The sequence below is a fragment of the Psammomys obesus genome, unplaced genomic scaffold (assembly GCF_907164565.1).
Source record: "Psammomys obesus unplaced genomic scaffold, mPsaObe1.curated_primary_1811, whole genome shotgun sequence".
In the NCBI taxonomy this organism is placed as follows: Eukaryota; Metazoa; Chordata; class Mammalia; order Rodentia; family Muridae; genus Psammomys; species Psammomys obesus.
In genome coordinates, this window is record NW_026587216.1 from 31392603 (window position 1) to 31417846 (window position 25244).

At 41.5% G+C, this 25244-nt stretch overlaps 1 protein-coding gene across 2 annotated transcripts in view; it reads right to left on the bottom strand.

Annotated features, from left to right (window-relative positions):
• Positions 1 to 18971, bottom strand: part of Pcmtd1 (protein-L-isoaspartate (D-aspartate) O-methyltransferase domain containing 1) — a 64465-nt gene extending 45494 nt beyond the window's left edge. For both annotated transcript variants that reach the window (XM_055603192.1, XM_055603191.1), the window contains exon 1: positions 18700 to 18971. The gene's annotated coding sequence lies outside the window, so the exon portion shown is untranslated. The remainder of the gene's footprint in view (positions 1 to 18699) is intronic.
• Between the last annotated feature and the right edge of the window lie 6273 nt (positions 18972 to 25244).

Sequence of the window (25244 nt, forward strand, 5' to 3'; positions counted from 1 at the left end):
CTTCTAGCAACTTTCTAAGCACCTGCATGCTTTTTAAAAATTACTTTATTGGCCTGGCATGGTGGTGTGTCTGTAATCCCAGCACTCTGGAAAACAGAGGCACGTAGGATCGCTGAGTTTAAGGCCAGACTGGTTGACAAGAGAGTCCAGGCCAGCCAAGAATATACAGAGAAACCCTGTCTCGAAAAACAAAAGAACAAAAATAAATAAAATTGTTAATATTGTTATTATTGGGAGAGGGTACACAGTATGTACCACTATACATGCTTTGGAGATCAGAGTACAACTTTTAGGAATTGGTTCTCTCCATCGACCTACAGAATCCAGGGATCAAATTCAAGTTTTGAAATTTGCAAGGCAAAATACTTTACTTCCTGCACAATACTGCTGGTCCTACATGCTTTTTAAACATAGCACTGAGAGTATATTGTTTATACTGCCAGGAATCTGGATAAGAATTAGTACTCTTGGAGGCCATTAATGATGGCCCCTCCCTCATGGTAGATTTTGGGCACTATATATATTTTCTCCTCCCTTAAGAATTAATCCTGCACTCTGCCCAAAGTTTGGCTATGAGTCTCAGCATGTTTTGATACCCTACTGGTTAGAGTCTTTCAGAGGCCCTCTGTGTTAGGCTCCTGTCCTGTTCCCTGTTTTCTCCCTTTTCTGATGTCCATCTCGTTTGCCTTTCTGAATAAGGATTGATCATCTTACCCAAGGTCCTCCTTCTTGTTTAGCTTCTTTAGGTGTGCAGATTTTAGTATGCTTATCCTAAATTATATGTCTAATATCCATTTATAAGTGAGTATATACCATGTGTGTCTTTCTGCTTCTGGGATAATTCACTCAGAATGATCTTTTCTAGTTCCCACCATTTGCCTGCAAATTTCATAATTTCCTTGTTTTTTAACTGCTGAGCAGTATTCCACTGTATAAATGTTTCACAATTTCTGTATCCATTCCTCTGTTGGGAGATAGAAAGACCTGGAGGGGACAGGACCTCCACAAGGAGAACAATAGAATCAAAAAATCTGGCCACCGGGGTCTTTTCTGAGACTGACACTCCAACCAAGGACCATACATGGAGATAACGTAGAACCCCAGCACAGATGTAGCTCACGGCAGCTCAGTCTCCAAGTGGGATTCCCTAGTAAGGGGAACAGGGGCTGTCTCTGACATGAACTCAGTGGCTAGCTCTTTGATTACCTCCCCCTAGTTGGGGGAGAGAGGGGAGCAGCCTTACCAGGCCACAGAGGAAGACAATGCAGACAGTGCTGATGAGACATGATAGGCTAGAGTCAGATGAAAGGGGAGGAGGACATCCCCTATCAGTGGACTGGGGAGGGGCATGGGAGGAGAAGAGGGATGGAGGGCAGGTTGGAAAGGGTTGAGGGAGGGAGGTACAGCTGGGATACAAATTGAATAAGTTGTAATAAATTTAAAAAAAGAAAAAAAAAACAATAAATCTTCTTGTATCATGCCATAAGAAAAAACAGTAAGAAGATAATTAATCCAGTAAATCCAGCATGGTTGCAAAGGCTAGTACTTGGGAGGCAAAGGCAGGTGTGAGGACAGCCTGGTCTACAAAGTAAGTTCTAGGACAATGAGGGCCACAGAGTTTCTATCTTGAGAAAACAAGAAAAAGAGGGGTGGGGAACAGGAAGAAAGACAGAACACTTTAAAAAAACAAAAAACAAAAAAAAAAAAAAAAAAGAAAAAATCTTGATTAAGCCTGTCAATCACCAGGCCCTGCAGGAGTCCACCACCACCACCACCATCATCCCATCCCAGCAAAGATGGTTCACTTGAAGACATGCTAAGAAGATAAGACAAATGGAAAGGGGCAGGGGGGCGGGGAGGTTGGGAGGGCGAAGGGGAGTGACTGTCTTCTTAATGAAATAAACTTGAACTTCCCAAAAGCCCATCTGATGCCCTCTCCACTAATAAGCTTGCCCATGTTTTGAGTTCTGATTTGAGAAAGCATAATTTTTCTGTCTTACTTTCTATGCCTTTTTCTAAAACCCAAAGCATGCTCTTCCTGACACTCCCAGCTTTACTCTCCCCACCTCCTGCTATGCAACTCACTGAACATGCCATGCCTGCTTTCTTGGACCCGAACTCAAAAACCACAACTTTCTCTCTTCCTTTTCTCCACCTCCCTTCTTCTCAGAGCTGTGAGATTTGCAGCACAACTGGCCTGTTCTTTTTTCCTCCAACACTAATAAAATGGTCCTCAAGCTTCCAAGTCCATTTTTATTTATCTAAATAACAAGACTAAGAATCCCAAACGGGAGCCCAAATCACCAAGTAACAATATCACTTAGGATTTTTACTTAATAAAACATAAATTAAATATTTTTCATACCATCAAACACTGTTCCAAAATCCAAAGGCATCATGCTCCACAACATGTGTATACAGCAGGCATTACAACCTGACTGCTAGATAACGGGGGCATGAACTGATTATACCAAAGCTCATTTAGTCTGTATTAAATGACTATGGTGATATTTCAATAATAATCTTCTAACTTGAACAGCATTAAAAAGTCAGTACTATACAAGTGTCCTTTGTTAATTCTGAGTTAATCATCTCAAAGGAAAGTGTCAAATACACATCCAAAGGTACACAGTCTGGCTATGGGCAGTGATAACTCTGCAAGTCTCTGGGGTGTCATTTTCACACCTGTGAGTAGGGAACTGCTTCCCAGGGCCTGCCTGGCTCTATCCTCCCTGCTGTCTCACCAGCTGTCACAGTAGAGCCTCCTCTGCACAGGTGCCTACACCTTGGTATTTCTATTACTTTGGTCACAAGTTGTACTGTCCCCTCCTGACATTTTTCTCTTCGGTGGAGAAGAAAAAGTTATAGGAAGTGGTCAAATCTTTTGTTAGACAATAAAAGAAAATGCAAAGAGCTAAAGGAGTGACAGAAGGACCGAAGAGTGTAAGCACTTAGCAGTTGTGTCTGGAATAAAAATCTTCATTTATGCACAAGTCACAAAATGCTGACTTACTCTTCCACATTTTCTCTCCAGAGTGTGTGTGTGTTTGTGTGTGTTGGGAGGTGGGGGAGGTGGGTGGGATTCAGGGCTCCTCTTCACATACTCTCACCTGAAAGGATTTGGGAAATCTTGCAATTCTTCCCAAATTAAGAACTGTGCATACCATAAGAACTGCTGGGAGTCCATACAGCATTTGTGGATCTCTGGGGCTGCACGGGATGTCTTAGGGAGGGTTAAGTGCTGAAAAGTCAAAGTAGGTGGAAAATAGACAGATGGCAGACAGATGAAGCAGGGTGGGTGGAGAACAGAATGAATGCTGACTCATTTTCCTTCCCCCTAAGCACCCTGGAAGGAGGAGTCAATAGCTGCTCCTTTTCTGCAAAAAAGGAGACAAAGCTCACCCAGCCCTGGTGCAAAAGAAAATGTAATCCAAAAGAGAACACAGTGTTTGAAGAGATAAACAAAGAACACTTCACAAGCCCAGACAGCTACTGTCCCTGGCATCATGGACCAAGGCTGCTTTGAGTTTGGTGGCAACTGCATGAGAGGAAAATTTTTCTTACTTAGATAGGCAAATTCTAAAGACTTATGAAGGTAAGCAAAGCAAAAACTAAGCTGTTTCACTACTGGCTTGCCAAAAGCATCAAAGTAACTTGATATTCAATGATAAGTACAAACTATGCAATTAAAGACTTATTTTCATTTATGTATATGTGTATTTTATATGTGTATATTTTCTGCTAAGTAAGCACAAGCCAAAGCAAAGAGCCATGAAGGTGTCAGTCTAGCCTCCCTTAGGAAGGGGGAGGGGGATGGACCTGGGAGAGCCTTCTTTTGTACTTGTTTTTTTTTTTTATTGATTTATTTATTATTTATACTGCATTCTGTATTTTCATATATGTATATGGCACCTGTTTATATGCAATGAGTACAGGTACCTAGAGGCCAGAAGAGGACACTGGATTCTGTGGAGATGGAATTACAAATGGTTAGGAGCCCAACATGGTATCAGACTGTAATACTTCGGCTTTAAAGCTAAGAAGGTCATCTTAAAGGATGAATATGTCAACATTGGTTTAATGACTACACAAATGATACTCATTTAGAAAACTCACTTAATGAAAATTCTGTCAAAACTTTATTTATTTATTTGTCAGGTATTACTTTACTAGAGAAAAACGAGTTCCACCATTTGAGCCAAATTTGAAGCAAGCTTTTAATTAAAGACTGACCAGGGTAGGCTTTGGTCAAGACCACTCCTTGGAATTTCCAGCTGAGTGGATTCGAGAAACATTACTCAGGAGCTTACAAGGACAAACAGATATGGCCACTCATTATACTTTGCCATGAGATTTTGTTATTTTCCAAGCACAATTCCCAGCATTCCAGGTGCCAGAATGAAACTAAGATGGCACATAACCAGCCATGTAGCGGGACATAGGCCAGGACAGTACTGTAGTGTTAGAATACTGAGTATCTGCCCAGCTGTAGTGCCTAAAGCCGTTAGTAAACGTAAAGGTCTCTGTGTCATCATTCAGAGCAAAGGCAAGCATAAAAAAACCTCATGTTTACACAGACTAGAATTATGTGGGGGGGGGGACACCTTAAATGAGCAGATGCCACAAGGAACAAGCCAGTAAGCAGCACCCCTCCATGGGCTCTGTATCAGCTGGTCCCTGCCCTATTTGAATTCTACCCTTGAGTTCCTACATTTGATGGTAAACTGCTATATGGAAGACCAAACAATAAATTCTTTCCTCCCCAAGATGCTTTTGGTCATGGTGTTTCATCACAGTAGTAGAAACTATCAATCTCTGTATGTGAATTAACACTATTATGACCATTATATAAAACTTTTGGAATGTATTGTTAAACTTAGCAGCCCACTAGCTTCCACCAAAAACTAAGAATGTTGTAAGATTCTCCCATTCTATTAGAGCCCAATGCCTCCTCAACCATGTAGTTAGTTAATTCAAGATTGTACAGCCATTCTAGAGTGAAATATGTTGTTCAAATCCACATTTCTGGGCCACTGTCACTCAGATCTGGCTCAGAATAAAGTCCCCATCATTTCTTGGAAGCAAGAGCAGTATTTATGTCAACATAGTTAAAGTTGTAATTTTCAGAAGTTTGTATGTGAGAAAAAAAAAAAAAAAGACTGCTATGGAGACTCAAGAATATCCAATACAGGTAGAATTAGCAGTCTGTGCCTTCAAGCTTGCACATGGATCATTATTATCAACAAAAGGTACATAGAGTGATACACATAAATACAAAGAGAAAAAGAAATCCAAACGATTTCACAGAAGAGCAATACTGGAGTTCTATAAATTACTCTAAGCATAAGCAATACAAAAAGCTGGAATCATACACAGATTTATAATGCGTCCAGAAAATAAACAAGACAAGAATACTCTCTACTTTCTAGTCCTTTCTTTCACCTTCCTATCTTAAGGTCACAAGAGCTTTTTATGGCCCATGAGTTCTTTGTTGTTGAATTATGGTGACAATAGCAATAAAATGAGACTAGGTCAAAAAAGTCATTACTGACATTTGAAACTGTTCTCTTAAACTTTGAAATCCACTGCACCACAAAGGCAAAACTATGACCCATTTACTTCTGTGTATACGCCGAAACAAAGCACTTTAACATTTGTGAAGATCAGATCAAGAAGAGTAACCACAAAGGGGAAAAATATAATTGGGGCTGGAGAGAGCGCTCAGAGATTACAAGCACTTGCTGTTCTTCCAGATTCGATTCCCAGCACCCACATGATGGCTCACAACTATCTGTAGCTCCAGTTCTAGGGCATCTGACACCCTATTCTGGCCTCTGAAGGCACCAAGTACACACACATGGTGCACAGACAGGAAACACCTTTACACATAAAATAAAATAAATGGTTTAAGCATAATTTTCTACCTTCCCCTCTCTTCAGGTAAAACTACTCATTCAAGGTCATTCTGACAGCATTAACTGGCTATAGCATATTGTTTTTTCTTTCCAATTCATTGTAAAATAAAAGCCACAAAAAGAGATATTGAGAGATGATGCTTTTTGTGTGCTGTTTATAAAACAAACACCTTTTGTTAAAAATAAGTAATACCTTCTAATGCTGAGAGGAAAGCCTTTAATCTTACTGATGTGGGAGAAAAGATAAGCAATGTCCTAATACTATGACTGTTTTTACATTTTTATGTGAGTATTCAGAAGGCAAACAGGAAATAAGCTGTGGATTAGGTAAACAGGAACAGCCTAATACAAAGGAGAAACTGGCCTCTAATCAAAAGGAGTCCAGCATAATTGTACCCAAAGCAAGGGGTACAAAACCTATGAAGACATATCTCAAGGAGAGCCTAGTGCACAGGAGCATGTTACCTCATTCTATCAGGGACTAGACCAGTGGTTCTCAACCCCTCTGGCAAACCTCTATCTCCAAAAAAGATTTGTACTTAACAATAGCAAAACTATAGTTTATGAAGTAGCAACAAAAATAATTTTATGGTTGGGGTCACCACAACATGAGGAACTGTATTAAAGGGTCGCAGCATTAGGAGGGTTGAGAACCACTGGGTTAGACAAAGGAAAAACACCACCGTCAACTAGTAGTTAATGTTTAGCAGATGGCATTGATGATACTGCGGGCAGCAAAGGGCTTTGCTTCCTGGTTAGGGCAGCAGGCTTGGCAGGCTTTACAAACGCCAGGCTCCCACAGGGCACCAAAGCCCATAAGCTTCCCCTATCAAGTATGCAGATGGAAGTCTTCAACAGATTATCTGTGTGAACAACTCTTTCTGCTACTAGCATAGGTAAATTCCTGGCAAATTCTACTCACAACTCATCCAATCAGCCAAAGACACAATATCTCTGAGGCCTAGAGCTCAGGCCCTGGGTTGGCTTCTTGCTTCGGTGCTCAACCACAGCCCTCATGTTGTGGCATATTTGAACCATGTATAGCTGCACCTGTTTGTCACCAAGAGACTCAATCACCAGGAGTCTGAAGCCAGCCTGGGCTACATAGTGTTATGTCTCAAAAAACAAAACAACATCTCTGTCATGCTCCTTTCTGCCCCATTACAATCCATGATAGCTCCGGCTCTAGACAAAGACTGTTTTAAGCCCCTGATCCTACTGTGTTCACCTCTCAAGTGCCCCCACATGCTCAGCCCTCTATTAGCCAATTTCCTTACAACAGAAAAATTCTCAGTTATTCTTTGTTCAAATTACTGTGACTTCTCTCTCCTATCTGAGCCAGAGAAACACAATCCTAAAAGCAGAATGGTAAGTCCTAGATCACTGGGGCACTGTCCAGGCCGTTCAAGAACTGAGGACACAACTAGCACCTGGCTACACCTGGCCAGACAAAGCATCCACAAACTGCAGTTTGATTCAATTGCACACACAAACATTCCCTCTGCCTTGTTTAAATTTAAGTGCTGGGGGTTCGTCCCAGATCCTGGGAGAGCTCTAAGCATCTGCTGCCAGCCTCTTGCAAGAGCTGTCTATTCTGATCCTGGGACAGCAGGTGCGGGCGGAGAGTCACTAGCAGTACTGGAGCAGCAGCCACCAACTGAGCCACCCAGCGCTAAGCCAGAAAGCGCTCTCTGTCAGATTCTAGAAAGATACCTTAAGAGCTGCCATCAAGTGAGAGACAGCACACGATCTTTCTGCTGCCTGTGTCTCCTCTACAGACCTCTATAACTGTTACCACACTGCAAAAGGACAAATAAAGCAATTCACAAACTCCTTAAATTTCATAACAGGCACACCAAAAATAGAAATCTCAAAAGAGTAAAGGATCAGGGAATTTGGCAATGTTAAATTATTGACACAAAGGCCAATCACAAACAGTAGCAAAGTTTACTGTGGCGAGATTAAGTTTCTTGTGACATTTCAAATTGACAGACAGAAAAGAACAGAAAAAAAGTGAACTCCACAGAGGTGTGCTAAGTGCTAGAAAGTCTTCTATCACACATGGGTGTGTGATTTGTTTGTTCTGAGACTGAAAGCATATGTGCTTTAGAGGAACCAAAAATATGAAGTTTGGCGTATTCTTTTGTTTCTGTTTCTGAAACAGGGTCTTGTTTTAGGCCCCACTGTGTGACTCAGGCTGACCTCAAAGTTTCAAACTTGTGGCAATCTTCTGCTTTGTTCCCTCCCAGTGCTGAGATTACAGGCAGAAACCACCGTCCCTGACTAAAACGTCCTTTTTGTTTTTGTTTTGTTTTTACAGACAGGGTTTCTCTCTATAGCCTTAGCTGTCCTGGACTCCCTTTGTAGATAAGGCTGGCCTCAAACTCACAGAGATTCACCTGCCGCTGCCTTAAAATAGCATATTTAAAGACAGCAACTTAAAAAGAAACAGTTAACTCTTAGTACTCTGTGATATCTGCTGCAAGCTAGTTGTCCTTTTTTAACAGCTGGCTGGTCCAAGATAGAGATGCATACAGCTCACAAGGTTAGGTTTTCTCTAAGAACAACAAATATGCAAAATTTCTCACAATACAAACTTTTCTTCCAAACTGGGAAGACTAGTTATAAGAAATTCACAAGAACTGTGGCCTCCATCTGCCAGAAAGGCAATTTAACAGCTGTGTTTTGTTGTTGTTGTTTTTCTTTTTATGGTTTTTGTTTTGGCTTGGTTTGGTTTTGTTTGTTTGTTTGTTTGGTTGCTTGGTTGGTTTGGTTTGGTTTGGTTTTGCTATTTCGTCTCCAATGAAAAAGTCATTTTCAACTTGTAGGTCGTGACCCCTTTGGCAAACCTCTATCTCCAAATATATTTACATTATGATTTGTAACAGTACCCAAATTACAGTTATGAAGTAGCAAAAAAAAAATAATAATAATTTTATGGTTGAAGGTCACCACAACATGAGAAAATGTATTAAAGGGTCCCAGTATTACAAAGTTTGAGAACCACAGGTCTGGGAGAATAATTTTTTTATGGCAGAATAATTATTCTCCTGATTTACTACCTGGGCAAATATTCCAATATATTTAGTAAATTTCTAGGTTAATTTCATGGGGAAGATGGATCCCACTATCACTTCAAACTTAATACATCTAAAATCAAAGTGTCCTACCTAGCCCCTTACCTTTCAAAGCGCTACTCTGCAATTATTCCCACTGGCTTTGATAAAAATCTTCATCACTTCCCATAACAATTTTTGTTACATTATGACAAAGATAATCTTTATAGTTCTCCCAATTTAAAGCAGCCTGTCCCATGCACATCCTTAGGGAATGAAATGTTTACAATACACTTAGTAATAGCTTTCTATCACTGCCTTAATGAACTGCCAAGAACTTAATGGCTTAACCTCAAGCTTATCATTTTGTAATTGTAGAAATCACAACTCTGACACTGATCCCCACAGAGTAGGATCATGGCCTCACCATGAAAACAATACCGAAAGAAACAGGGCCTCAATTCTAGGAATTGCCACACAAATAGAAACTCATTTTTCCTGAAGCAGGAAGACCATTTCTACAGTACTCGTGCAAATGTTCCCTCCTGTGCAGCTTGTGTGCACGAGGACATACATGTGTACATATGTAAACACATATAATTACAGCCAACTACACTTACTTTGTTAAATGCTTCTGAGATGCAATAAAAGCAATAATTATGCCAGGTGTTGGTGGTGCATGTCTTTAATCCCAGCACTAGGGAGGCATAGGCAGGCAGATCTCTGAATTCCAGCCCAGCCTAGTCTACAGAGCTAGTTCCAGGACAGCTAGGGTTACATAAAGAAACCCTTTCTTGGGGAAAGAAAAAAATAATTATTAAATACTGACAATACAAGTCCTTAAATTAAAAAAAAAAAAAAAAAAAAGCAAGCTTCTTTGTCATTGTAATGAGGCAGTTTAGCTCACTGGCTAACCTATAGTGATTTCATTCACCATTTACTCTTTCCTAGAGCCAAGCCAACTTTATAATCAGTTGCTTATATAAATCATTGAAAAATGTCTTTCCATTTTTAATGTCTCTGGTTTACAAAGGAACAAGTTCAAATCACTCTTTACAGGAAAGAAAATCAACTCTATTAACATAGCTTTGAAGTACTTAAAGTAATTCAGGTTTTACAATACACGTTAAACCATCAGAGATAAAACTGCTTGCTTTACTTGACACTAAATCCTACTGGTTACTTTGTGTTCCAAAATTTGCTCATATGTTGAATATGAAAACTAACTAAGATTTTTAAATTGACTTTAGGGGCTGGGATGTAATCAGTGGGTGGAGTAGTAGCCTAGCTGGCCTGAAGGCCTGAGTGAAATCTCCAGTATCATATAAACCATGCCTGTAACCCCAGCACTCAAGAGGTAGAAGCAGCAAAATAAGAAACTGAAAATCATGGCTCAACTTCATAGTATATCAAGACCAGCCCAGGCTACATGATATTCTGTCTCAAAAACACAAACCATGCATACATATATACATGCACACATACACACACACACATATATACAGATAATCTAGTCACCAAGAAACAATGATGAGCTGGATATGGTGGTACACCCCTGTAATCTCGGCATTTACACCAGGAGGTAGAAAAACAGTGAGTTTGAATGTTAGAGTACAAGCCTAGACTGTAGATTAAGACCCTACATACACGCATGTCACAAAAATAAACTGTCCTCCCAAATATCATACACACACCAGTTTTTGGAGTTGAGTATTTGGAGCTGAATATTTCCTTACCTGCTGGCAATGAACACAACTAAGTAAGCCATCTACCTGTGGCCCCATAACAACGGCTAAGCTACCAAGCAACTAACCATGAATATGCAGAAATTCTCCTGATGTCAGCTAAGGCCTGAGCACAGCCTAGACTCTGAAAGCACCATTTCCTCATGCACAAAGTTTCTTATCAAAGAAAATCTGAGGGCTCACTTCCCACAGTTCTACCACCACATCTATTTGCCTTATAAAGGAGCGAAATCTAAAGCTGCACTCTTCATTAACAGAGGTCCTTCACACGGCATGCTACCTCTGCAAGGTAACCTTGCTCCAATCATCTGTGACTTCTTTATACTTTCTAATATTTCAACCAGCATATTATATGGAAACAAAAACAAACAAATGCCCCTTGATTTATTATGTTATTTACAATGTCTAATAAAGTATAAGTGATTAGGGGAAAAAAAAAAAAAAAAAAAAAAAGCAGAGAAGCCAGACATGATCCTAGGATTTTAGAGACAGAGGCTGGTAGATCTCTGTTAGTTCCAGATCAGCCTGGTCTACAGAGTGAGTCCAAGACAGCCAGAGTGACACAAAGAAACCCAGTCTCTGAAAAAAAAAATTAGTAAACATCCCATAATCCTCATTCAAGAAACAGAACTACTATGTATGAAAATGAAAATATATAGCTTGGGCCAGGCAGTGGTGGCACACAGCACTCACAGCACTCAGAATGTGGAAGCAAGTGTATTTCTGAGTTCAAGACTAACCTGGTCTACAGAGTGAGTTCCATTACAACCAGGACTACGCAGATGGAGAAATCCTGGGAGGGAGTGGGGGCGGGCGGGGAGGAGGAAATATATATGTACCTTGGGAAACCTTAAATGACTTGGCATCACCTGACAGACCAGGCATGGAATCTAAGAAGCTTCTGTGACTTGCATGATTATATTGTACATTGATAGCACGCTAAGTCTGAAGAAATCAAGGAAAATTCACTATTTACCCTTTGCCACAGCATCACTGCAGGCACTTTTTTGGGGAGCCTCCCTTCACTGAGACAGGGTCTCCTGTAGGTTTGACGGGTCTCACCTTGAACTCCAGATCCTCCTACCTTACCTTCCTAGGCCTAGAGTTATAGACTCCACTTTTATCATGTTTGTAAGGTTCTGTTATCACTGTTCTTCACTTCCTTGCCGTTCAAGGGGATCCTGCCACTCTGTGTGTTTCAAAGTGTGTGTGCACGCATGTACATATGAACATGTACGTGGGGGCCGCACGTACAGGCACGACGAATAAGATGGCCAAAGGTAAATTTTAAGTGTCTTCTTCAATCCACCCTACTGAGAGGGGTTCTCTCCCCGCACTTGGAGCGCCCCAATTCAGCTAAACTGGCTGGCCAGCAAGCCCCTGGAACCCTCCTGTCTCCTCCCCAGTGCTAAATTACAGGCATGCCACCACTGTCCCTACGTTGTCACCTGGGTTCTAAGGATGGAAATTCACCTCACCCTTGTGCTGTAGCACTCTGCCAGCTGAGTGGTCTCTGCAGCCTCTCTCATCCTCTCCAGGTGCATAAATACATTGTTCTTGTTTTATGTATCAGAGCCTGAGCAATGGCTCTAGGACTCTACTGAAGGGAAAATTTCTTTTCACTTCACTTAGTTCAGTACTTCAAACCTCTCATTTGAATATACAGTAACTTTACAATTAAAACACTGATGAGCACATAAATGATGAGACTGCTGGGAATCTAGGGAAAACAAACAGGTTTTACGTTTGCCACTTTTTCCTCAAGATAGCAGAGGCAAACTCTGTAGGAACAAAACTTTATTCCCTACACACTTCGGAAAGTTAAAGCTAGGCCACAGCATCCTCTGTTTTCAAACCGGCCCTGTTACTTGTAGCACACGGTGGTGGGTGGCAAAGAACGGAGCCAGTACTGGAGAACACATACATCCCAAACAGGAAATTGGAGAGCCCAGGTGGGCAGGCACACTTTTAGAATTGTCTCTTGCCAGAACTGTTATCTTCTGAGTATTACCCAGGAATCAGCTGAGTACCATTTTAATGCCTTCCCAGGGCCTGATCCCAAATAACCTAAAGACCTCCCTACCACCAGGCACTAATTAAAAGTTCCTATCACCTCTCTCCCTGCCACAATGGGCACCAAGCTCACAACACATGGGTGTGACTAGTTTCTAAGTGTTAAGCATATCTAAAACACTGAGCTGTTAACCACAGAGTAAAAAACTGAACCTTAACATCCGACTCTCCTAATTCTTAGGGATTCTAGTAAGTATACCCACACCATCCCACTCCTCACCCTCCAGCATGAGCCATCAGGTCAGAAAAAGAAACAATTAACACCTGCTATGGTTCAAAAACACAGTACCTGAGTATGGGGTACCAGAGCACAGAACCAGTACACTGACTACTCTGAGAGCAGAAAACATATGACAAGTCTCAGGAGCAGGCGCTCTAACCGCCTACCCTTCTTTTTCCTGCTCCACTTCCCTTCAAAGCAGGCTACAGAAATTAGTATTCCTCTTTCCTAAAGCAGGTCATAAAAATTATAGTTCCTACCACCAAAAGTGAGCCATAAAATCTAGACACTTTATCTTAACCTTCCTACCCTCTCGTACTCTGAGCTGGTAATGAAGAACTTCTGACCGACCTTTTCTAAAAGATCAATTAATTCATCCTCATTCGAGCATACTGAAGGCACAGAGACGCCAAGAAGAATCTTTGCAGACAAGTTTTTCGTGACGTTTCCCCTCGGTCACCGCACCATATCACGCCTCTTGTCTAATTATACTTCTATAGGACTATCCAAGCTATACATCTGGCTTCTTCAAAGCCAGATACTAAGATAGATTTTTCCCAGTCTCTGAATCTTCACACCTCCATCACATAATCTACTAAGTAAATAAATGCACCGGGCTTTTCTCCTGTTAGCCTGACTCTACATGTAAACAAAGGTCTATTTGTTTCACTCCTACATGTCTATTTCAGCTTTTCTTTTTGTTACTTACCCTTTGTGTGTGTGTGTGTGTGTGTGTGTGTGTGTGTGTGTGTCCCTTTGACATAGGGTCTCATTACGTAGTACTGGCTGTCCTGAAACTTGCTCTGTAGATCAGACTGGCCTCGAACCCAGGGATCTGCCAGACTCTGCCTCTCTCTCATGTGCTGGCATTAAAGATAGGGCGGTAGTGGAGACTTTAAAGGTGTGTGCCGCCACCACCCCCCTATTTCAGCTTTTAAACTTGATTTTTTTCCCCACAGAGAAAGTTCAACAACTAGGTTTTTTGTTTGTATGTTCATTTATTTATTTATTTATTTATTCATTCATTTTTTTTTCTTTTTGGTGGTTGAGAGTGGTCCTAGCGATTGAACCCAGAGCCTGATGCAGCATACAATCTGTGTGGGTATTCAGATGATCTGATGATTATATGATTGGAGCATTCAGATATAACAAAATGAACAACAAAACACACATGATATTTTTTCTCCATCATTTCTATCCTATGTACACACAGAAGAAAACAGTGAAGTGGGCTCATGAGAATACTAATGAACTGTAATTCATTAGAAAGTTGGGCCAACTCGACAGACAGCATGGAAAATAAATCAAATACCAAAACACTGACTTCTTACAAACTTAGAACTTTTTTACAAACCAAGAAGCCAAACATGCAAACAAACTGATTTTTAGATGAGCAATTTACCATTTCCTGATACTCTGAATAAAGAATTCACATGATTTACATACACAGAACAAGACAAATAAAACTCCAGTAAGCGTGTGTGTGTGAATGTGTCGGAAAAAGAGAGAAATGTAACAAACAGAAACTAAAGTGTGGCAGCTAAAATGAAATACTTCTTAACATGCTGAAGCAGAGGAGTTCCCCACCACTGGACAATTCCAAACTCACTCTGACATAACTTAAGACTTGGGTTCTCCTTGCAAGAACTTCACAATCCAATCACTCTAGAGCGTAGAGTATAAATAGCATCATCCTGAAGGTGTGTGAACAGGCAGACTCTACCACCAGGGATTAAAAAGAGGGATGAAAGCCAGGCTTTTACACAGGATTTGTTTGTTTGTTTGTTTGTGTGTTTGTTTGGGTTTTGTTTTGTTTTGTTTTGAAACAGGCTTTCTCTGTGTAGCCTTGTAGACCAGGCTGGTCTTCAATTCACATCAATCCTGCCTCTGCCTCCCTGAGTGCTGGGATTAGAGGCGTGAGCCACCGCACCTGGCTCACAGGACTTGTTTTTAAAGGTAAAGATGAAGTAAGAAAAAAAATATCAAAAATGGACAGGCAATGCGTAAGGTGAAAAAGTGTGTTAACTCAAGTTGGGGCGCCAATGTTAAAGTCTGTTACTACACAAAATAAGGTTTACCTAAAAGCACTTGGGGCCACTTACTAGCGAGGATGGGCAGGCTTGCAAGGATGATGCCAGCAGCACCAACTCCCACTCCTCCATACTAGCCACTCCTCCATTTCTTTACAATGAACTGGGGTGATAGTAGCTGCTAACATCATAAGGCCCAAATGAGAGGAATCTGCTGGTGGATCACACACATACACACACACACACACACACAATCAATAAATGTCTGGGGTTTTATTTGTCATGAGGCAAAGAACAATCGGGACTTTCTTAGGACAATTAGGATCAATAAGCAGGTCAAAAAGCAAAACCTAGAGAACAGAGGTATCTTACTGTATACACAGCCGCTGGAAGAACAAGAAAAGAAGGCACAGCGAAAGAAAACACTATTTAAAAACAGAACAGAAAAATCTGGGTGACCTTTCCATTTGGGGCATACAGGACTAAGATATATTACTGTTTTTAAAACAATGAAATATGAGGCCGGGCGTAGTGGTACATGCCTTTAATGACAGCACTCAGAAGGCAGAAGCAGGCAGAGCTCTGTAAGTTCTAGACCAGCTCATATACATAGTGATTTCTAGGAGAGCCAGGGCTGTTACATTAGCAGCGGGCAGCCAGTAAGAATTTATCGGAGAGAACCACAAAAGCGGCAAATCTCAAGGCTAAAGAAAACAGACTGGTGTTGCAAAATTGGGAGACAGGAGACAGGGGACAAGCAGGTGAAACCACGGCCAGAAAAGAAAGCTGAGAACCAAAAGCAAGGATACCCCAGAAAAGCAAGACCATTTGAGGATGCTGGCTCAGAGAGACTGCAGTCCTTCACAGCACTTTACATGGGACAGCTTTGCAAATGCAGTGTAAGTTCCAACAATCAACTGAACAGACATGGGATTGCTGTGCAAAATACAACAAATCTTGCAAGGTGCTAAAAGAAACGAATTATTCTAATTCAATTCCCAGCAGGACAGGATAAAGGATACTTATAACTGGATATTATCCCAGCATCTCAAAACTAAGAGAACTGTAACTTCATCTCCTTCTGCAACCACACACCTGATTCTAAGCAATGTTTTTAAGACCCACTTTCTCCCATTGTTTACTGACAGTCAATTCTCAATTTTCAGCCCCTACCCTCTATTTTGGCTTCCTTCTAGAATCCCAACTTTGGAAAAACAACTCGTGATAAAATCTTAAATGGCTATTCTTAAAAACTCAAGTGGGATTTTAGTACTCTCACATTTTTCAGTATGTCATAAATTGTGTGTTTTTTACCCTGACCAAAACAAAACAAAACCAAAAAATAAAAATAAAAACCAAACAAAAGAGATTAATAATCACAATAATTTAAACTGGTGATATAATCCCTTGTGCTTTTTCTTTTAAAAAAAGAAAAAACACAAGACCAAAAACCATTGATTTCTCTCTGGCTACTCACGTGACTATGTCTCCAAAAGAGTTTTCAGGTTAAACTAGAAAGCAAACTTTCCCATCAGCCATAGGTCTGCTCTGTTTTTTGGTACTAGAAATCATGTAGGGCCTCAGGCATGCCAGGTAAGTGCTATATGACTGGGCTCCAACTGCAGCCATTACTCTTCATTTCTGAACATACACTCAGCATACTGCCAACTCTTCCAGCCTCAATAACTAAAACTGAATGCATCTTATATTCTATTGAAAAAAACTGGGGGGCTGCAGTTTTTTGGTGTCCCACAAACAGAAGACATAGCCAGTACAGACTATCTAAGAGATGGATGGCAGATACTTAAAATGTAACTTGTTATTCTTAACAGCCAAGAGAGTTCAAATCTTTTACTATACACGGGTTTCTTCTCAAATACATAATTTGACCACACTTTATTTAAACCTCACTACTGGTCACATTTCCTTAAACTACGCCTGCCAGAAAATGAAGAAATTAATATACCATACTGTAACACACCAAACCCGATAATACATTTTAACTTCCACGAAATAAGCAAATTTTAATCATAACTACTTTCTATTCTTTTCAACTTACAGAGGTTCGGCTACTTTAATACGAAACCACTAGACACTTCATCCAAAATGACACCACGATAGTTTCCTACACTTATTTCTTGGGACATTTTTGATAAGGCAGATTCCATTCAGGAGGACAAGGGAGAGGCAACAACGCAGCCCAGTACTCAGCACACCCACAAAAGCAGAGCAGCTCCAGAGGCAATAGGAGTGGGGCCTCCTGACTGACCACAGAATCAGGAAGACACTACTTAGGCGTTTATGAAAAAAAACAGTACCAGCAGATTGTTGCCAAGAAACCACAGATCTCTTCGTGTCGTTTAAGCCCAGTTCCTAAATAAAATGTTCACAAGTTAAGTCTATGATTTAAGAGGAAACATGTTTAGAATGAGATGGTTGCCTGTGATTGCTTTAGAAGGTTGTTTTCCTTGGAATCTATCAAGATAAGCACAATAACACTGCTTTAATAAAGTTAGCTGCAGTACGGGCCTACTTCCTTTCAGTCTTATTTACTGGCAAGCCTTGCGGTACCACTGTTTATTATTCCACTTTCGGAGGTCTCCCTAGGGTTCACCTAGCAAAATATTGAATCCGTATTTTTTGTTTTGTTTTGTTTTTTGTTTTTTTCGAGTACAAATTTCTTGGCATTGATTTTCTACCATACTTCATCAAAAGTAGCCTCAAGTTTAAAGAATTAAACGCTGCCATCTAACCATATGGTATTTAAACGTTAAGACGTGCAATAAACAAAAGTAAACTTTGTGTACTCTTCGACAGTCAGTCATTCCCTCTCAGGGAAACTCTGAGTGGGGTCTACGCAAACACTATCAACCTGTTTAGTATCAGAGTATCACATGTGAACTTAGATACTGTTAAAGTCTCAACATATTAAGTTGCAAAACACTGGCTAGTAGGCTCATGTTTGATCCCAGCACCTGGGAGGTGCAGGCAGAAGCTAGGAGTTCAAGGTCAGCTTCCCCTCCACAAGAGGTTCTAGGTCAGCCTTAGCTCCAGGACAATGTATCAAATCACAAAACACATCATCAGTTTTTAAGTGACTTGCTATTGCAAGTGTGAAGCCCACGTTACACAGTAATATTCAACAACAAAGTACGTTTAAAAAAAGTGGAGGGCCCCCCCAATATCGATACTCTGTATACGATTCCAATTTTCGTCTATAAACACACTCCTCAAATGCACGGACGAAATCCTGAATGCCTGACTGCAATCACTTGGAATGGGGTTACCCTGAATATCAGGAGAGTAAATATTGGGGTTGGGGACTAAGAGCCTGAGGGAGGGCAGGAGTCTTGTATCTTCATTGTTTGGCAGCTCAATTTTTTTTTTTTTTTCCTTACGGAGCACGCAGTACTTTAGTAACGAAAATAAAAGCTCCATTGCTAAGAGTATGCCTCCTCCGTGCCCAAATTCTTCAGATTTGCAAACACACAGCCTGTGGTTCCACGATTCTAAGAAGACACGCATGAGCAAAATAAGCTAAAAAATAAAAATAAAAATAAAAACACCTCGTCTCCGCGAGACAGCTCGCCCCGCTTCTCCTCCTCGCTTCTCCCTGCCAGCGTCTAAAATGCCAAAGCAGCGGACGCGCACCGCACTCACCGAAGACGCAGGAGCCGCTCAGGCAGCAGCGGCGGCAGCGGCGGCAGCACAGCGCCCGCTGGGTCCGCGGAGCCCCGTCCCAGCCCCCGCGTCACGGGCCTGCGTAGGCGGGAGCCCTCCAGGCCAGAGCAGCTGCAGGCCGGCGGCGGGCGGAGCGCCGTGGAGAGAGCCGACGGGGCCCGCACGGCGTCCGCCAGCGCCGGCGCGGGAGGGCGGGGCCCGACCCGCGCGGCCCGCGACCGGGGCAGCCCGACTGACCTAGCCGCCGCCGCCACCCGCGAGCTGCGCATGAGCGGGCAGCCCCCGGGCGGGGGGGGGGGGGGGGGAGAAAGACGTCAGTCAACAGACCGCGAGAACAACCCCCACCCCCAGCCCCGGTAGACTCCGCCTTTTCGCTGGTGGCCCCGCCCCCTAACCAAACAACGCGAGGCTTTCCCCGCCGACCGGCTGGCCGCTCCGACAGATCTCGCGAGAGTTCGGGCTGGTGCGACTCAGGCGCTGTTCTGTTTGCTGCGTAGCTTCGGGATGCCCGGTCTGGCCGGCTAGGTGTGTTGCGTGCCCGCCTGTTCTGGGAAGGAGCGGTCGTTGAGAGACGGCTAGGATCGAAAGCAAGGAAAGCAAGGCCACCGATGCTCCTCCGCAGTAAACACGTCTCTTCGTACTTTGAGAATTTTTTTTTCTTCTTTCCCTCACTTAACGTTTCCTCTCAAATCCTGTAATTTTGTTCCATCTTATTTTTTTGTTGTTCTCAAATTTGTTTCCCACTGCGACGATGGAAGACATTTGTGGGTTTCCTAAGAAAAGTTAGAACACCGTTGAGTCTCGGGTGTGATGCTCAAAGCTTGTCTGGACTAAACACCAGTCAAGTCCTAATCAAAAAACAAATGCCTTAACGCCTTTGTCACTGCCTCCTAGTGTAACTAATCATATGCAAAGATCACTTGAAAACAGTAACAATGTGAACTGTGCAATGGCCTGACTTTCAGCTCAACAACTTCTCTTTGTGTTTAAAGTACAGCAGTGGTATGTTCCGTGGGCGTTTAGCTCTGAACCGCGGAAAGTATTCCCTTCTCCCTGAGGCTGTGGGCCAGATGCCTTAGTCCCATCTTTGGCTCTCTTGCCTGGAACCAAAGCACTTCTGGGCGTGATGGGATCACATAACAGGCTTTCGAGATTAGCTTTCTGATACTCCAGGCTAATGCCTGTAATCCCTGCAGCTCTGCAGGTGAAAGCAAGGAGATCAGTAGTCCAAAGTCATACTCATATAGTTCGTTTGTGGCCAGCCTGCGTTAAATGCGACTGTCTCAAAAAGAAAATGTTACTACAAACAAAGTAAATCCACGCGATAATAAAAATTAGGAAGGTTTAGGAGTTCTCTTAACATAGTCTCCAGGCTGGCCTCAAACTTGAAATCCTCTGGTCAAGCCTCAGCCTTCTAATAAATTACAGATGCGTTCCCACCTGTTAAAATAGGAGTGACGCTAGAAAACATTTTGGCTTTCTATCTTTCTATCAAAAACATTTGGTTTTTCTATCTTTCAGTGCCAATGGGAATTTTTTTTTTTTTTAAGTAGACCTTTTTTTTCTGTTGAATTAGAATTGCACACAACTTTTTTTAATTTTTCTCCTCTCCACCTTCCAAGGGCTGGGATTACAGGTATATAGCATTTTCATGTTTAATAAAAGGAATGGTAAGTACTTCTATATAAACAGAACAGGGGTTATTCTCCTGTAAGCAGCTGAACTAAAAATAATCATGCAGTAAATTTGTGCATACACCTCATGGTATCCACCACCTGCCCATGTTTCTAATTATGTCCCATGTTTTGCTTTTTTACCTGCCATTTCTTTTCATTATATATATCCTCCCTCCACTTTGAAATACAGGAAGGCTGTGTGCCAAACTGCTTCCAAATATTGATAATAGTGCTACACGACCAATACTTGTATTTCTTTTATTGGTCAATTTTTAAATAATTTCATCATCTAGATGTATTTAAAGATTTTAGACTTTATGTAGCCTACAGGCAATTTGTTCTTGACATTCTTGATCCATTGTTGGAGTAAGCCTGGTCCTAGGAACAGTACTAACTCTTGCCCTAATAACTTTATTCTTCATACCTAGCAGCTTCAACTTTATTACTAAGCAGAAAATAGCACAGTATGGTATGGCAATCTGTTCACAAAACCCTGTAGGCAGAAGGCTTGTTATATCACAAATTTTTGGCCTGGTGTGGTACTGAAGGCCTTCAATTCCAGCACTAGAGAAGTGAAAGCAATAGGATCCGAGTGGAGACAGTGGCACATAGATCACTGTGAGTCCAAGAACAACCTGGTCTGTATATCAAAGTTCTAGGATAGACAGGGCTAGAGAGAGAGAGAGAATCTGTCTTAAAAAAGAGTGCAAGGCACAGAGTACTGGCTACTCACCTGGATGACTTTCGGTCAATTCCCAGCACCCACACGGCGGCTCACAACCATCTGTTATTCCAGTCCCAGGGAATCTAACGCCCTCTTCTGACCTCCACAGGCATGGAGTGCATACGGTGTAGAGACATACATTCAGGGGAACACTCAAACATATTAAAATAAATAATCTCAAAAAAAATCTTTAAAAAGAGTACAAGGCCATCCCTGGCTACATAGTGAATTCAAAGCCAGTGTGAGCTACATGAGATTCAACCTAAAGCACCCCATCCTATCCCCCCTTCCAAAAAAAAAAAAAAAAGGAAGAAGGACTGTTCCATCATTTAATTCAGAAGATATTCAACAAAAGTTTATCATATTCAAAGTGCAAACTATTCTCACCTTCCTGGTGACTCACATTTGACACAGGCATGACATTGGCATTGGCATGCATTTTCTCCAGTCTCAGAACTGGAGGTTCCTAGTGTCCAGTTTAATCCCAACACCATCGTAACACAATAGTCCTTGGTAATGGTTTCTGGAGCCAAATCCAGTCTGAGGCCTGAAGAGTTTTCTCACATACATCATTTCACATTCAATGTCTGGGGAAAACCCAAAACTAGAACCCTACTAAATATGGAACAGCTTGTTCTGCAATTTTATTTCCTTGCACTATTTCAGTCCTTCCCTCTCAATCCTAACTCCAAACCAATGAAAAACAGGCACTTTCTGTCTGAAAAACTGTCTTTGTTTTATTTTTCTGTTTGACAAAAACAAATCATTTTCTTACTGATTTTTAAAAGCCTAACTTTAGTTTGTGGGGAAGCTAATTGTCTTAGTCCTGTAGGGCCACTGTAATAAAGTATCATAAACTATGCCCTATAAATAAGAAACTTTTCTTCATGTGGAAGCCAAACGTCCAGGATCACAACATGATTAGAGATTCTGGTAAGAGCTGGTCTTCTGGTTCATCCATGGCAATGCTTTCTATGTCTTCACAAGGGGCAAGACGTCTTTTTGTGTGAGTGTCCTATAGCATACCCTAACACTTGCGGTTAAGGGTCATATGAGTTCTGAGGAGCTCACAGTTTCAACTCAGAGCACTGATGTTTTCTATAGCAGAAGTAGACCTGGGAAATAAATCCCCGATGCTGGGATGGCGGGTTCGCCATCACATTCCAGGAAGTCATAACACTTTATGTATGTGTACTTGTCTTCGGTTTTGGTTTGTTTTGTTTTGTTTTTAGAAACATGGTCTCATATAACCCTGACCAGCTTTGAACTCTACGTGTCTAGATATGACCATATTATTGTTCCTCCTGCCTCTACTTCCCAAAGCTGATATTATAGTCATGCATGAGTCACTATCTTTCTAAAAAATGGAAAAGAAAGACATGTGCAACAAATATAAATATGTGTGTGTCTCTGAGACCCACCACATTCTGTCACCAAAAGTATTCACAACAAATTTAACTTGTAAAGGTTTTGTTTTGCTCTTTGTGACAGGGTCTTTGTTTTGCCCTGGCTGTTCTGGAACTTGCTGTGTAGACCCGGCTGACCTCCAATTCCTAGAGATCTTCCTGCCTCTGCCTTCTAGATGCTGGGATTAAACAAATGTGCCACCATACCCATTGGTTTCTAACAATTTACATTTAGTGAAATCTAAGGGACTTCAAGTACAACTGAAAATATCATTATGTTTATATTTGCCCGAAGTCTCTTGATCCTTTTCTGTGACTAATTCAGAAATCCCAGTCCTGTTTAATGTATTCTTTAACACATTAGGAAAAAAACAAAAAAGACACCAAAATGTATAGATGCCATATTAATGAATAAAAACACTGGCTTTCTCTTATGTTAATTTGGTCGAGATCAAGCCCAGATTTGAATACTCCACTTCTGTCCCTGTGTGTTCTAAATGTCTGTAGTCTGCTATTATTGGTCTGTCTGTTCTATGTCTGTTGTGTCTGATTTGTCTGTTCCTTTTGCCTGTCTGTTACGCTATGAAGTTCTGAATCTGTGTCTGCCCCTAACAAAGGGCTTTGCTCTGTATTTACTGAACAGCATGAAAGACATGAAATGAAAAAGTAAAATCTTCAGCAGAATGTCACAAGGGAGGAAGTCTTTTCACTGACCCAGAACAACATGCAAAACCTGAAAACCGACGCTGTTAATGTCCATGTCTGCGTGTTGCTTGCAACATTTCTGGGATATTTGTCATTAAGATTACTTTCAAACCATTGGCTGAATGATTTTCATCAAATGATTACCATACACATGCATACACATATAGACATGTTTGGGTTTTGTTGTTGTTGTTCTTACAATCTATAATTCTTCTAAACCCCAAATCTAAAGAAATTTTTTTAAATGATGTTGTATAATTGAGAGGCAATATGACTGACTGTCGGGGCCTTAAGGTATCATGACTGTCTTAGTGTGCTGTATAGTCTTTTTTTTTTAATGTATTCTTTTTTAAATAACTTACTTAATTTTATTTTATGTGCATCAGTGTGAAGGTGTCAGATCCCTTTGAACTGGAGTTACAGACAGTTGTGAGCTGCCATGTGGGTGCTGGGAATTGAACCCCGGTCCTTTGGAAGAGCAGACAGTGCTCTTAACCACTGAGCCATCTCTCCAGCCTCTGTGCTGTAGTCTTACGTCACACAAACTAGAGTTATCTAAAAGGAAGAAGCCTCAATTGAGAAAATGCCTCTATAAGAGTTTCTTCATTAGTGACTGATGGGGGAGGCGCCGGCCCACAGAAGATAGTGCCATGCCTACACAAGTGGTCCTGGGTTCTATGAGAAAGCAGGCTGAGCAAGCCAGGAGGCAGCACCCCTCCATCGCTTCTCTTCAAGCTCCTGCCTCCAGGAACCTGCCCTGTTTGAGTCCCTGTCTCAGTTTCCTTCAGTGGTGAACAGGGCTGTGGAAGTACAAGCCAATTAACCCTTTCCTTCCCAAACTGCTTTTTGATCATGGTGTTTTTGTCACAGCAATAGAAACCCTAACTAAGACACCTAACTAGGATATTTTTTTTCTTTTCTTCTTGGTGTCCCTTGATTTCTAATAAAAGGCTGGGTAACAGGAATATCTCTGAAACTTTAGCTTATACTTTCATTCCATTCTGTTTTCTTAATCTATCTTAGCTACAAGTTATGTGTTTGTTTCCTTGCCTTAGTAAAGTGGTAAAACTTTTTGTCAGGGAAGAAAGCAGACTTTGTCCAATAACTCTTCCATGCCACCACCCAGTCAAAGAATGGAAAAAAGAATTCCAATGTGTGCAGCAAAGTCTGACATTAAGCAATGCTTCCAAGCAGGTGCTGAGTTCATGATTGGTCAGGAGAGGTAGGCATTTGAATGTGTGGTGGGTGTGGGAAGACAGATGTTTTAGATTTGGGTTTCCATCTTACCACATTTGTTCATGCCCCACATTTAGAATGAATCCCAGAAGGTCTGGAAGTGAAAACTCATGTACCCGAGACAGCGGGCATCACACAGCCTTTAGAACAGTGGCCATATGCAAAAACTATGCTGGACAGGCTACCTGTGGTAGTTTGAATAAGAATGGCCCTTATAATCTCATCTGTTTGAATGCTTAGTCATTGGGGACTGCCACTATGAGGAGGCATGGCCTTGTTGGAGTAGGTGTGGGCCCATTGGAAGAAGTACATCACTGGGGGTGGGCTTTGGGGATTCAAATGTTCCAGCCAGACCCAATGCCCTCTTTATACTAGTGCAAGATCCAGAAGTAGAATTCTCAGCTTCTCCAGCACCAAGTCTTCCTGCATGCCACCATACCGCCATGATGATAATGGACTATACCTCTGAACTGTGAGCCAGCCCCAATTAAATGTTTTTCTTCTAAACTTGCTGTAGTTATGGTGTTTCCTCACATCAACAGAACATTGACTAAGGTATCACCTGACAATAGCACACATTAAAATTTCAATAAACTGTTAAGACTAGAGTCATAACCAACTAGGGAAAAAAATAGGACATTCTGGGGTCATCACATTTTTTGTTTTTGTTTTTTGTTGTTGTACTTGTAGTTTGTTCTATTTTGAGCAAGGACCTCTGTGTCCCAGGCTGGCCTCTAGCTCCCTGTAAAGCCAAAGATGATCTTGAACTTCTGATCC